The sequence below is a fragment of the Saccostrea cucullata genome, unplaced genomic scaffold (genome assembly GCF_032062105.1).
Source record: "Saccostrea cucullata isolate Sc308-1 unplaced genomic scaffold, CSIRO_AGI_Scuc_v1 ctg175, whole genome shotgun sequence".
Taxonomy (NCBI): domain Eukaryota; kingdom Metazoa; phylum Mollusca; class Bivalvia; order Ostreida; family Ostreidae; genus Saccostrea; species Saccostrea cuccullata.
The window spans coordinates 19,642-33,633 of NW_026934326.1; positions in this window are offsets into that span (position 1 = coordinate 19,642).

A 13,992-nucleotide genomic window follows, 5' to 3' on the forward strand; every position below is an offset into this window, starting at 1 on the left:
AAATATAAAGTTCGTGTGTGATGGAGAACAATCTAAATATAAAGTTCATGTGTGATGGGGAACAATCTAAATATAAAGGTTCTGTGTGATGGAAGAACAATCTAAATATAAAGGTCCTGTGTGATGGGGAACAATCTAAATATAAAGGTCCTGTGTGATGGGGAACAATCTAAATATAAAGGTCCTGTGTGATGGAGAACAATCTAAATATAAAGGTCCTGTGTGATGTAGAACAATCTAAATATAAAGGTCCTGTGTGATGGGGAACAATCTAAATATAAAGGTCCTGTGTGATGTAGAACAATCTAAATATAAAGGTCCTGTGTGATGGGGAACAATCTAAATATAAAGATCCTGTGTGATGGAGAACAATCTAAATATAAAGGTCCTGTGTGATGGAGAACAATCTAAATATAAAGGTCCTGTGTGATGTAGAACAATCTAAATATAAAGGTCCTGTGTGATGGGGGAACAATCTAAATATAAAGGTCCTGTGTGATGGAGAACAATCTAAATATAAAGGTCCTGTGTGATGTAGAACAATCTAAATATAAAGGTCCTGTGTGATGGAGAACAATCTAAATATAAAGGTCCTGTGTGATGGAGAACAATCTAAATATAAAGGTCCTGTGTGATGGGGGAACAATCTAAATATAAAGGTCCTGTGTGATGAAGAACAATCTAAATATGAAGGTCCTGTGTGATGAAAGGAACAATCTAAATATAAAGGTCTTGTGTGATGGAGAACAATCTAAATATAAAGGTCCTGTGTGATGGGGAACAATCTTAATATAAAGGTTCTGTGTGATGGAGAACAATCTAAATATAAAGGTTCTGTGTTATGTAGAACAATCTAAATATAAAGGTCCTGTGTGATGGAGAACAATCTAAATATAAAGGTCCTGTGTGATGGAGAACAATCTAAATATAAAGGTCCTGTGTGATGGAAGAACAATCTAAATATAAAGGTCCTGTGTGATGTAGAACAATCTAAATATAAAGGTTCTGTGTGATGGAGAACAATCTAAATATAAAGGTTCTGTGTGATGGGAGAACAATCTAAATATAAAGGTCCTGTGTGATGGAGAACAATCTAAATATAAAGGCCCTGTGTGATGGGGAACAATCTAAATATAAAGGTGGGGAACAATCTAAATATAAAGGTTCTGTGATGGAGAACAATCTAAATATAAAGATCCTGTGTGATGGAGAACAATCTAAATATAAAGGTCCTGTGTGATGGAGAACAATCTAAATATAAAGGTTCTGTGTGATGGAGAACAATCTAAATATAAAGGTTCTGTGTGATGGGAAACAATCTAAATATAAAGGTCCTGTGTGATGGAGAACAATCTAAATATAAAGGTCCTGTGTGATGGAGAACAATCTAAATATAAAGGTTCTGTGTGATGGAGAACAATCTAAATATAAAGGTCCTGTGTGATGGAGAACAATCTAAATATAAAGGTCCTGTGTGATGGGGAACAATCTAAATATAAAGGTTCTGTGTGATGGAAGAACAATCTAAATATAAAGGTCCTGTGTGATGGGGAACAATCTAAATATAAAGGTCCTGTGTGATGGGGAACAATCTAAATATAAAGGTCCTGTGTGATGGAGAACAATCTAAATATAAAGGTCCTGTGTGATGTAGAACAATCTAAATATAAAGGTCCTGTGTGATGTAGAACAATCTAAATATAAAGGTTCTGTGTGATGGAGAACAATCTAAATATAAAGGTCCTGTGTGATGGGGAAAAGTTTAAATATAAAGGTCCTGTGTGATGTAGAACAATCTAAATATAAAGGTCCTGTGTGATGTAGAACAATCTAAATATAAAGGTGCTGTGTGATGGGGAACAATCTAAATATAAAGGTGCTGTGTAATGGGGAACAATCTAAATATAAAGGTCCTGTGTGATGGAGAACAATCTAAATATAAAGGTCCTGTGTGATGGGGAACAATCTAAATATAAAGGTCCTGTGTGATGTAGAACAATCTAAATATAAAGGTCCTGTGTGATGGAGAACAATCTAAATATAAAGGTCCTGTGTGATGGGGGAACAATCTAAATATAAAGGTCCTGTGTGATGGGAACAATCTAAATATAAAGGTCCTGTGTGATGGGGAACAATCTAAATATAAAGGTCCTGTGTGATGGAGAGAACAATCTAAATATAAAGGTCCTGTGTGATGGGGAACAATCTAAATATAAAGGTCCTGTGTGATGGAGAGAACAATCTAAATATAAAGGTCCTGTGTGATGGAGAACAATCTAAATATAAAGGTCCTGTGTGATGGGGGAACAATCTAAATATAAAGGTCCTGTGTGATGGGAACAATCTAAATATAAAGGTCCTGTGTGATGGGGAACAATCTAAATATAAAGGTCTTGTGTGATGGAGAACAATCTAAATATAAAGGTCATGTGTGATGGAGAACAATCTAAATATAAAGGTCCTATGTGATGTAGAACAATCTAAATATAAAGGTCCTGTGTGATGGGGGAACAATCTAAATATAAAGGTCCTGTGTGATGGAGAACAATCTAAATATAAAGGTCCTGTGTGATGGTGAACAATCTAAATATAAAGGTCCTGTGTGATGGGGAACAATCTAAATATAAAGGTCCTGTGTGATGGGGAACAATCTAAATATAAAGGTCCTGTGTGATGTAGAAAAATCTAAATATAAAGGTCCTGTGTGATGGGGAATAATCTAAATATAAAGGTCCTATGTGATGGGGAAAATTTTAAGGTCCTGTGTGATGGGAGAACAATCTAAATATAAAGGTCCTGTATGCTGGAGAACAATCTAAATATAATGGTCCTGTGTGATGTAGAACAATCTAAATATAAAGTTCCTGTGTGATGTAGAACAATCTAAATATAAAGGTCCTGTGTGATGGGGTAACAATCTAAATATAAAGGTCCTGTGTGATGGAGAACAATCTAAATATAAAGGTCCTGTGTGATGTAGAACAATCTAAATATAAAGGTCCTGTGTGATGGGGAACAATCTAAATATAAAGGTCCTGTGTGATGGAATACAATCTAAATATAAAGGTCCTGTGTGATGGGGGAACAATCTAAATATAAAGGTCCTGTGTGATGGAGAACAATCTAAATATGAAGGTCCTGTGTGATGAAAGGAACAATCTAAATATAAAGGTCTTGTGTGATGGAGAACAATCTAAATATAAAGGTCTTGTGTGATGGAGAACAATCTAAATATAAAGGTCATGTGTGATGGAGAACAATCTAAATATAAAGGTCATGTGTGATGGGGGACAGTCTAAATATAAAGGTCATGTGTGATGGGGAACAATCTAAATATAAAGGTCCTGTGTGATGGAGAACAATCTAAATATAAAGGTCTTGTGTGATGGAGAACAATCTAAATATAAAGGTCTTGTGTGATGGAGAACAATCTAAATATAAAGGTCATGTGTGATGGGGGACAGTCTAAATATAAAAGTTCTGTGTAATGGAGAACAATCTAAATATAAAGGTCCTGTGTGATGGGGAACAATCTAAATATAAAGGTCCTATGTGATGGAGAACAATCTAAATATAAAGGTCCTGTCTGATGGAGAACAATCTAAATATAAAGGTCCTGTGTGATGGGAGAACAATCTAAATATAAAGGTCCTGTGTGATGGAGAACAATCTAAATATAAAGGTCCTATGTGATGGAGAACAATCTAAATATAAAGGTCCTGTGTGATGGAGAACAATCTAAATATAAAGGTCTTGTGTGATGGAGAACAATCTAAATATAAAGGTCCTATGTGATGGGGAACAATCTAAATATAAAGGTTCTATGTGATGGGGAACAATCTAAATATAAAGATCCTGTGTGATGGAGAACAATCTAAATATAAAGGTCCTGTGTGATGGGAGAACAATCTAAATATAAAGATCCTGTGTGATGGAGAACAATCTAAATATAAAGGTTCTGTGTAATGGGGAACAATCTAAATATAAAGATCCTGTGTGATGGAGAACAATCTAAATATAAAGGTCCTGTGTGATGAAAGGAACAATCTAAATATAAAGGTTCTGTGTAATGTGGAACAATCTAAATATAAAGGTCCTATGTGATGGAGAACAATCTAAATATAAAGGTCCTGTGTGATGTAGAACAATCTAAATATAAAGGTCATGTGTGATGGGGGAACAATCTAAATATAAAGATCCTGTGTGATGGAGAACAATCTGAATATAAAGGTCATGTGTGAACGGGGAACAATCTAAATATTAAGGTCCTGTGTGATGGGGAACAATCTAAATATAAAGGTCCTGTGTGATGGAGAACAATCTAAATATAAAGGTCATGTGTGATGGGGGAACAATATAAATATAAAAATCCTGTGTGATGGGGAACAATCTAAATATAAAGGTCCTGTGTGATGGGGGAACAATCTAAATATAAAGGTCCTGTGTGATGGGAAACAATCTATATATAACCGTCCTGTTTGTTTGGGGTACAATCTAAATATAAAGGTCCTGTGTGATGGGGAACAATCTAAATATAAAAATCCTGTGTGATGGAGAACAATCTAAATATAAAGGTCCTGTGTGATGGGGAACAATCTAAATATAAAGGTCCTGTGTGATGGGGGAACAATCTAAATATAAAGGTCCTGTGTGATGGGGAACAATCTAAATATAAGGGTCCTGTGTGATGGGGGAACAATCTAAATATAAAGGTCCTGTGTGATGGAGAACAATCTAAATATAAAGGTCCTGTGTGATGGGGAACAATCTAAATATAAAGGTCCTGTGTGATGGAGAACAATCTAAATATAAAGGTCCTGTGTGATGTAGAACAATCTTAATATAAAGGTCCTGTGTGATGTAGAACAATCTAAATATAAAGGTCCTGTGTGATGGGGAACAATCTAAATATTAAGGTCCTGTGTGATGGAGAACAATCTAAATATAAAGGTCCTGTGTGATGGGGAACAATCTAAATATAAAGGTCCTGTGTGATGGAGAACAATCTAAATATAAAGGTTCTGTGTAATGGAGAACAATCTAAATATAAAGGTCCTGTGTGATGGAGAACAATCTAAATATAAAGGTCCTGTGTGATGGGGAACAATCTAAATATAAAGGTCCTGTGTGATGGAGAACAATCTAAATATAAAGGTTCTGTGTGATGGAGAACAATCTAAATATAAAGGTTCTGTGTAATGGAGAACAATCTAAATATAAAGGTCCTGTGTGATGGAGAACAATCTAAATAGAAAGGTTCTGTGTGATGGGGAACAATCTAAATATAAAGTTCGTGTGTGATGGAGAACAATCTAAATATAAAGGTCCTGTGTGGTGGAGAACAATATAAATATAAAGGTCCTGTGTGATGTAGAACAATCTAAATATAAAGGTTCTGTGTGATGGGGGAACAATCTAAATATAAAGGTCCTGTGTGATGGAGAACAATCTAAATATAAAGGTCCTGTGTGATGTAAACAATCTAAATATAAAGGTTCTGTGTGATGGTGGACAATCTAAATATAAAGGTCCTGTGTGATGTAGAACAATCTAAATATAAAGGTCCTGTGTGATGTAGAACAATCTAAATATAAAGGTCCTTGTGATGGAGAACAATCTAAATATAAAGGTTCTGTGTGATGGTGGACAATCTAAATATAAAGGTCCTGTGTGATGTAAACAATCTAAATATAAAGGTTCTGTGTGATGGTGGACAATCTAAATATAAAGGTCCTGTGTGATGGGGAACAAGCTAAATATAAAGGTCCTGTGTGATGGGGAACAATCTAAATATAAAGGTCCTGTGTAATGTAGAACAATCTAAATATAAAGGTCCTTGTGATGGAGAACAATCTAAATATAAAGGTTCTGTGTGATGGTGGACAATCTAAATATAAAGGTCCTGTATGATGGGGAACAATCTAAATATAAAGGTCCTGTGTAATGGGGAACAATCTAAATATAAAGGTCATATGTGATAGGGGAACAATCTAAAATAGTAGCAATTTTCAAAAGAAATATAGATTATTTTTTGTAATATTAATTGAATGTAAGTGTTGATTTGAAAGATTTTATATCCTAGAATTTAAAAAGTTTTTATTCAAAGATGTTTTTTCTAGTTTGTTACCATCACTCACTTTGAAGCACTTGGAGAGAAGCAGATTACTTTGTACTACTATTTGACTAGGGTGGGACCGATTTTGTCAAAGTTTGAAACGGTACATATCTCGGTCATCTCGAAATCCTTGTAACGAGCCATTCACAAATTTACATTTTAATTGTTGTCATTGCCAATTTCCATGTCGTCTTCAAGAGAGATCTCCACCCACGAAGATAAGAGTCTACGAGGCAGCAGAAACACAATTGTTACGGTATGTGTCCAATACTTCGTGTTTGTGTATATAGAATAATATTAATAGCCTGTTTGATAGACAGCTCTGACCTAGATTTCTGGAACACGTGGATGTTAGCTAATCATCAAAGAACAAGGAAGGAAGTTAACTCTTTTATGTTTATATGATATCATTTTCCTCTTAATATCAATTGATGAAAATAATTAAATCGAAAAGGCTTAAAACGAGGATAGCACTAAGCAGAGAAATCGCCATCATATTTAGCTGTTATCAAAATAACTATAAAGTCTTATAAAGATTGGTATGATTTAAAGCTTGTATTTGAAACTGGAAAAAACTCAATTTAAAAAGAAAATCCTTGGATGAAAGAGTATAGTACAGTTAGAACTAAATACCCTTTCAGTGAAAGAACAGAAAAATCAAAATATGATCATTTATCTTAAGGTCTTCTAAATACGTATAGACCTAGTGGGGGGTGTCACAGGGAATTAAATTTTCACAAGTGAATATTGTGGTGATTTTTAAAACATCTCATGAGAAACAGATAGTTCCACATTAAGTCATACAGTTTCCTAAGTTGTGTACATGTACATGTATATGTGTCTTCTTCAGATTCTGGACCCTGGGTTAAAGTAGGGGTTATATGAATCGGAAGTTCATGAGCTATCCAGCATATTGTCTTATTGATGTGGAAGCATCAATTGATGTACTCGTAAATTACCCGTATAGAAGATAACGAACAGTGACCAAACTTAAAAGAAAAATTGCCCCGAACAGAGTAAACATTGATCTCGGTCTGAAAAACTTCAGGGATGGGATCAGACCGGTACCATGGAGAAGTAAGCACTGATCACACCCGCCGTGTATCCCTTTTATGTTCGGAAAAACAAGTTGGGGGGGGGGCGTAGTTAATCCTGGTGAAAATACTAGCAATGACCTAAAAGTTTGTATGGAAAATGTTAGTCATCATTCGACTTAAAGATAGATTGTATTCGTAAACCACGGTCATTGATCATAGAATTCGAGAAACTTTGACTTTGATTAAGATTGTAGATATTCTTATATCATCAATTTGTTTGTCAACAACTTGACTTGTGTAAGAAATTGATTATATTTAAAGCATGCTTTTGTGTATCGTATCAACTCCTCAGCATTTATGTGAATTGCAGATTATTTTTCTATTAAGATATAAGTCGTTATAATGAAGCATTATAATGTGTGTACTGGAACAGTTACATGTATAGCATTGTGAAACACATTTTCGTACGCAGCTGATTTCAAATCCTTTTATAATTTGAACAGTAAGAAGTAGCTATAGCCAGTACTAGTAACAGTAAGTTTCCGTGATATGTGTATATCAGTAGATCTCAAGTGGTTTAGTTCACGCTCACTACAATAGTGACTACGAGAAATTCCGACAATCCAGCACCCACGTTAGGTCTTTTTAAGCGCGGTGAATGATAGTATCGCTGTGACTCTCCTATCCACTCGCCGTGATATCGGCCTTGTTTCTGGCTTCTTCCTGTCGTTATTTTATTGGGGGCCTTTTGTTATCTTTATCTCTCGTCGTATAATTATGGAAAATCTAGCATGATAATTTAATTAAATATTAAGAATTTTAAAAGAAAATCTAAACTGTATTTTTAAGTTGATCTTAATCATTAAAATATTTTTAATCTGTATGAGGTAAACACTGGAACAGTCAAATTCAGGATCATCATTAATTTTCAATGTTTTGTTCATCAACATATTTGTCAATAAATAGAAACAAAAAAAATTTGAATATCTGTGAGGGGGGTCTTATCGAGGTACAAGTTATATGATTATATAATTCTTATAAATTATTAATTTGAACATGGATATTATTAAACCTGGCAATCAGCGATCTCACATTTTTAATCTATTGATATATATTTTAGAGAATACCATACTTCAATACTGTATTATTTCTAAGTTGTTCCAAATACGCTTTCTATGTTTTATAATTATGGACAGGTATAACCCCTCACCAGGGGAAAAAAACTTTTCATACATTCTTTCTCAGCAAAAGTTTCATAATTCTGTTAATAAACAACTTCAATCTTTTAACTGAAAAGGGATGTGGCATGCAGTCGATAGAGCGAAGGCAATGTGTGAACAATCTATAAACGTTTCTATTGACAAAAGACGGAGCTCTAAGGCAAAGATGTCAAAAGCACTGTTTGTTGACGATCATTAACACGGTTCTGGTTTCGAGAGTGTCAGCTCTTTCTCTCTCAGTCTATCCCTGACTGGCTTATTTACGGTATTTCGCCGTTTCTTGTGACGATGTCGAGGTATCCTTTACAAACATAAAGCTTTTTCAAGCTCTTCTTGAGATATAAATTTTCCCCCCAAAAATCGAACTAATGGGTCTGGACCTTGGATTGTAAATCGTGATTCGCAGACGTATTTCTTTTAATTTTTGCAACAGGGCCGTTGCATGCTGTGAATTTGCCTTACTCTAAAGGTTGCTTTCTTCTGATGACAAGATTGCTTAAAAAAAATCCCCCCAAAAATTGATGTAACCAGAATATAATTTTTTCAATAGCTTTGTATGCCAAAACTTCTCTTTAAGTTTTCAATGTAATATGAAAAATGTTTTCTTTATCATGTTTAAGGGTTTTGAATATTCCCTTCAGCCAAGGAAATTCAACAAAAACAATGTAACCAGAACAAAATTTCTTGAATTTCTTGACATTTTTACATGAAAAATCTTTTTTAAGGTTTATTTCTAGGAAAAATGTCAAGGTCAAGGTCAAAATTTAGCAAGTGCTTACATATGTGAAATCTTCTCATGTCAAAATAAGTCAAAGTTTTTGAAAAGAAAACAATTCTGGGGAAAAGTTCTTGATATTTGAAAGGTCTTTTCACAGAATTATATATACACAAAAAGAGATCAAAAGTTATGGTCAAGGTTAAAGTTTTTTTAAGGGCACAATCTCCAAGGTCACAAAACAAAGTTGGTATCCAATAAAAGGTCTTACTACAAAGAATATATATGTAAAATATGAAAGTCCTAGTACCCACCATTCAAAAGTTATGGCCAAAGTAAAATTTTTGAATTTTTGTGTGAAAGTCTCAAACTAAAACGTCAAGGTCAAATTGTCAATTTGAAACTCACAAGCATCATTAAATATAAAGTCTTCCACTAAATCAAAACTTTTTTGTGTGTACAATCAAAATGTTTTTAACATTTTTTTGCTAAGAATGAAGCGCAACTGGTAGACAGTTATTTAAGACTGGTCTACCAAAATGTAGATAAATGTAAATCAGAAACTCAAGCATCTTTAATATCAACCTCAGAATACACGTACTTGTGTGTAACAACAAAACAACACTTTCAGTTATGCAAGACAGCTGTTCATATGCTTTAAAAGTGAGATAACAACAAAACTGCAAATTATTTGCAGTAAGTTAAAACCTGGCTGCAGAACGCTCCTCAATTTCTGTTAAATCAATTCAATACTAAATTGTCTGAGTAGACAGAGGTTATATTGCTTCTCTATTTTAACCAGTTTGTTCCTCGTGGTCTGGATTGTCACAATAGATCTTCCTTTAAGACAGGCCTCCGTCGTCAGGCCTATAGGCTCACCTGAATTTATATCGAGGGCGGTAACTTTACCAGTCCTTGGGCTGATTATCAGAAGGAAAGGTGAAGGTCGAGGGACTAGTAACACGGTACCGGGGTTATCCAGCGGTTTTTTCCAAATGATAGAACCGTCTGATTGGCTTACACAAACCACATGGTTATTTAGATCGCACAAAACTACACCGACATCAGTCAGACAAACTCGAAAAGAGTTGAAGTGAAAATCTTCTATGTCGTGAAAAGTTTTTTGCACAAGATGTGAGCTATGTTGCTGAGTGTCTATCAGTTTTATTCGGAGTTGTCCTGCTGGTGTTCTGGTGGTGAAGAAAACTGCAAGCTTGTTGGATCGGAAGGACATGGCGTTGATACACCCATCAATGTTCCACTCACGGTCCTGTTTTATAAACTCATTGCCGGCAATTTTATAGGTCATGACCCTCCCCTCTGCCGACAACGCCACCTCGTTGGTTGTCATATACGTCATGGCTGAACAACTAAGACCAACGTGAATAGAATTCTGTTCTGAAAAGTCTGCGCCTAGGAGTTTTAGGGTTTTTGAGGCTCTATCATAACAAACTAGTCTGTCGTCTTCTATGCAAACCACGGCGCTGATATCAATACTTGACCCCGGCAAGGGCTCTAGGAATTTATTGTAATCATCTTTGGAGATTTTAAGTTGTCTAACAAAATCGGAACTCGAGGAAACAGGATCCGAAAATCCGATAAAGTCCGATCCAAGCTCAGAAGCGTCCATGGTAACATATAACTTCGGATGTAAACAGTCCTAAAGAGGCCCTATGTTCCACCAGGAACCAAAAGAATCCATGAGAAACAGGCCTAAATCTATGTTTTCTAAGTACCAGCTAGAAGCTATAAGGCTCACCATAGGTATATATTACACTCTGCTCTAATTTCTGTCCTAGCCCTGGGCTCCGGTTCATCTTCCTCAAAAACACATTTTTCCCCTCTAACTGTCTTAGTCTACAGGTCTAGTTTCGGTTTGATTGGATATTGATCGGATCGGATAGGGGTCGAGGGTATTTTAAAGAGACAGAAGTATTCTTTTAAAAACCACACATACAAACAATCTCATTAATCTTTCACAAGGTTTGAGAAATGCTACCCTAATTCAAATGGATATAGCGAATTTAATAGATGGTTTTATTTCAAATGATTTTAAAAAATGTATATTTTTTAACCCACCACCCTAAACTATTAGTTTTCTTGTTGCAATAATCACAAATACTCATCTTCTAAATATATGTTGTTACCCTTACATTGTTAAATGAACATGTTTATGTATACCATATTTTTTTCCTGTTTTATAAGATGAAACTTCTGGATAAAAAAGATGGAAAGGCACCCGTTTTTTTTTTCTTACATAAGCAGAACAAATTCATTTGGGAGGTGGGGGAACAAATAATTAAAGGTTTTCAGTTGATTGCACTACCAAAAATTCCTCGACAAGCCGAAAAGGAAAAAAAATAATTTCATCAAACGTTATTACCGAGGAGGGACAAAAATAAAGTAGCTAACTTTTCTTTGGTAATGTTCAATCGAAACCTTTTGTTAAGCAAAAATTTTCACACAGAGAAAACTTTGTATGAAGTCCAGAGGGCATTTTCTATCAAATGATATGTCGAATATCAAAAAAAAAAAAAAATCGCAATTTAAATAGAAAAAATAATCAAAATATCTGTCACACTAAATATAAAAATTGTGAGGGAATGCCTGGAAAATGTTGGATTAATCACCACACAGTTCCGCAAAAAAAAAATCTTACGACTAAGACTAAGCTGCGAAAATCTTATTTTTCTAAAACATTATATTATTTTTTACATTTATTACTACATTGTTAAAGAGTGGTGAAAAAGGTAACAGGATCAAGGACACCCCCACCCCACCCTCTACCCCATAAGCTCTGATGATTTGATTTTCGGTACAACACGATGCATCAAAACTTAAAGATATCTTTCAGTGTATAAAAAGGTATTTGAATTGGTTTATCATATATATCCGATATATGTTATGATTTAATGAAAACCTCTTAATGACACCGTATTTTTAAAAATGATTACTCATTAATACATCTTACAGTGTCATTGTTACTGACCCAACCATGATCAAACAAAGAATGATATTTTATTTTTCACACGATTATCTCTAGTTCATAGAAAATTGGGAATATGAAATTAATAATGAGAGACATTAACGGGAATTCCCGGAACTTCCTTTGTAGTGGTAATATTGAAACATACAGCATTCTATTTCTGGCTGGGGAGTACCTACTTCCCGCGGTGAGTGTTCGTGCCTGGTAGACTAGAGAGATCACTGAATCACGGAGAGTTTGTCAAATCCCATTTCTAAAAAGTATTAAAATAAAAAAAAAATGCTGTATTTCCTATTTGAATCCATTGAGTGTACTCATCCAAGGCATTAAACATATATAAGGTAGGGTTTATTTATGCAGAAACTTGGAATGTTTTCCGTTTGTATTTTCAGTATTTTGTATAGTCTTTTTTAAAAATATATGAAGAAATTAATTTAATAATAATAAAATTTTGATTATGAAAATGTCGAATCTTTTGGGATATATGTGCTATACAAAAGTAATCAACAGGGTGAGAAAAAGGATTACATGTTTTATTTATTTACATAATTATTTCAAATGCAGAAAGCGCACTTTCTGTGCGACAATTTAAAAAAAGTTGAATTATTATTTACAAATATGTTTTATCAAATTTGAAAACAAAATATAAAGTAGTTAAAAAGAAAACTTTGAGGAGAAATTGAATGAAACGTCTAAGTTTTACCACAAGTTATTTTCTAGAATACTGTACATGGACAATTTCAAAAATTTGTTTTTAATTCTTACATATTTTCCCTTCGACTTTGAATCCAATGATTATTAAAATCCTTCCCCTATTTGTCTAAAGACACACATTGCATTGTCGTTTGGATAAAAAAAAATCCCTTGATTAAATTTAAAGTGAATTCAAATGATTTGAATTTAAAGTCATGCGTGTAAATGGCGGATTTTTGATACACACGAATCTTTCTAAAATTAAAAGTTTCTATTTGTTTTGTTACTTTATATAAAGATAGAACTTTAATGTAAATTACATAATTCAATTCAATCGCGTTTCATAAAATTTAATATAAGAGATTTAAAACAATATTAAATTATCGATTTATTTACCAACTCGAAAATACCATATGCATTGTAAAGTCAATATATAATATTATTATATAGAAACGTGGGTATATAAAATTTAAGAATCGATGACATTTTTTAATTTGAACGTAAATTGCAAATACATGTGTATCTAGTCCGAAATATCTGACGTTTTCCAGAATTTTTCACGATTTTGATATTTTACGTTCCGCTCGTATCAAAATCGTAAAAAAATCAGGAAAACATTAAATATTTCGGACTTTTGTTTATCATGTAAAGCTACACTTAATCTCCTATTTTTATTTTTCATTTTTAGCTCAGATACACCATTATAGCTTTAAATATAAAATCTTTCAATTAAGAAAAATTCTTCTGATGGAATCTGAGTTGAAATACCACTTTTTAAAGTATTTGGTACACTTTGTATGAGGCGCTAATCGCTGGAAAAGGATATTTCCTTGACAGTAAAGCTTTATAACTATTATAAAAACATTTATTAAATCTATTTTAAAAAATTATATTAGCATTTATTATTCTAAAAGACCCATATTATATAATAGGATCCAGCTTCTTCCTCAACTAAATTTTAATTTGTTTCATGTAACATTACCACATTTCCCTAATTACACAGGCCAAAACATGGATCGAGCAGTCTTTAAATGAAAGCTTTCAATATTTGAGGGAAAAGGTACTATACATTTTATAAGGTCTCAGGGTAAATTTGTAGGTAGGTCAGGGAAAACTTTTCTTTACAGAAAATCTTAACATATATATTTGAACACGAATAAAAAGAAAATATTTTGGAATGTAACAAAAATGTTTTGAGACATGTTTTAATATCGTGAACCAAACAT